This window comes from Suncus etruscus, chromosome 5 (assembly GCF_024139225.1).
Source record: "Suncus etruscus isolate mSunEtr1 chromosome 5, mSunEtr1.pri.cur, whole genome shotgun sequence".
NCBI lineage: Eukaryota > Metazoa > Chordata > Mammalia > Eulipotyphla > Soricidae > Suncus > Suncus etruscus.
Window position 1 is genome coordinate 146,786,226 of NC_064852.1, and position 1,694 is coordinate 146,787,919.

At 39.7% G+C, this 1,694-nt stretch overlaps 1 non-coding gene across 1 annotated transcript; it reads left to right on the plus strand.

Moving 5' to 3' along the window:
• Positions 1–583: 583 nt before the first annotated feature.
• LOC126010255 (U6atac minor spliceosomal RNA) lies at positions 584–706 on the plus strand. Its single transcript, XR_007496357.1, has one exon. It is a non-coding gene; the product is annotated as a U6atac minor spliceosomal RNA (small nuclear RNA).
• Positions 707–1,694: the final 988 nt, after the last annotated feature.

Sequence of the window (1,694 nt, forward strand, 5' to 3'; positions counted from 1 at the left end):
AAAATATTGACCTTCAGTTGCCTGATCTCCAGTTGCTGCCACCACGTGAACTCCCAGGAGCAGGTCAAGTGTGTACATTCACCACAAGTGAATATGTTTAAGCACTGCAGCTAAGCATGTCATCCTGGTGAACACTACAGAATGTGTGAAAATGCCACAGATGAAATGACTGTGACTTTGATGAGTATCTGTGCAAATGCTACAATTAAAGAATGGACCTCTGAGAGGACCAGAGATAGGCGAGAGAGATCCCTGATAACAAAGACAAAGACAGAGGGAATACAGATAAGTATTCCCTTATAAGTAATACAGATAAGTATAAAAGGAAATACAGATAAGTATAAGTATAAGTAATACAGATAAGTATAAAAGGAAATACAGATAGGTTTTCTGTGTTTGCATATTAAAGAAATTTCTTTCATGAGCCTTTATGGCTCTTCAGTTAAGTCATCACTCTCCTTTTCATTTTTCTCTAGGGGATCTGAATGCTGGTGTCTGAATTGCCTGTTTGCAATGTAGCTAGTGAGGGATTCAGATCTACTTAGCTTCAGTTACTGTATAGTTGTTAAAAATTTGAAAATCCGTGTTGTATGAAAGGAGAGAAGGTTAGCACTCCCCTTGACAAGGATGGAAGGGGCTTCGGCCTGCAACACGCGTACAGTTAAGGCACTGCTACCTACTTTGTGGCATCTAACCAATGTTTTTAAGAATACACAATGGAATATTATGCAGCTGTCAGGAGAGATGAAGTCATGAAATTTTCCTATACATGGATGTACACGGAATCTATTATGCTGAGTGAAATAAGTCAGAGAGAGAGAGAGAGAGAGAGAAACGCAGAATGGTCTCACTCATCTATGGGTTTTAAGAAAAATGAAGGACATTTTTAACAGTATCTCAGAGACAAGAGAGATGAGGGCTGGTAGGTGCAGCTCAGGACATGAAGCTCATCACATAGAGTGATGAGTGCAGTTGCAGTAATGACTACACTGAAAACTATCATAACAATGTGAATGAATGAGGGAAGAAGAAAGCCTGTCTCGAGTACAGGTATAGGGGGGTGGGGAGGAGGGAGATCTGGGAAATTGGTGGTGGGAATGTTGCACTGGTGAAGGGGGGTGTTCTTTACATGACTGTAATCATACAACTATAATCATGTTTGTAATCACGGTGTTTAAATAAAGATAAAAAAAAGAAAAATGAAAGACATTCTTGCAATAATAATCTTCAGACACAAAAGAGAAAAGAGCTGGAAGTTCCAGCTCACCTCAGGAAGTTCACCACAAAGAGTGATGAGTTTAGTTAGAGAAATAACTACATTTTGAACTGTCCTAATAATGAAAATGTACGAGGGAAATGGAAAGCCTGTCTAGAGTACAGGCAGATGGGGAGGAGGGAGATTTGGGACATTGGTGATGGGAACGTTGCACTGGTGATGGGTGGTGTTCTTTACATGACTGAAACCCAAACACAATCATGTATGTAATCAAGGTGTTTAAATAAAATACATAATAAAAAAATTTGAAAATCCACATTTAAAAAATATTTATCGAGGCCATTGTGAATTACAAGTCCTTCATAGTTGTGTTCAGGCATTTAGTAAAAGTGAATTAGGGCCAATCCCACCATCACTGTTGACCTCTCTCCACCATAGTTCCCAGCATGCATCCCACACCTCCACCCTTAGCCCCCTG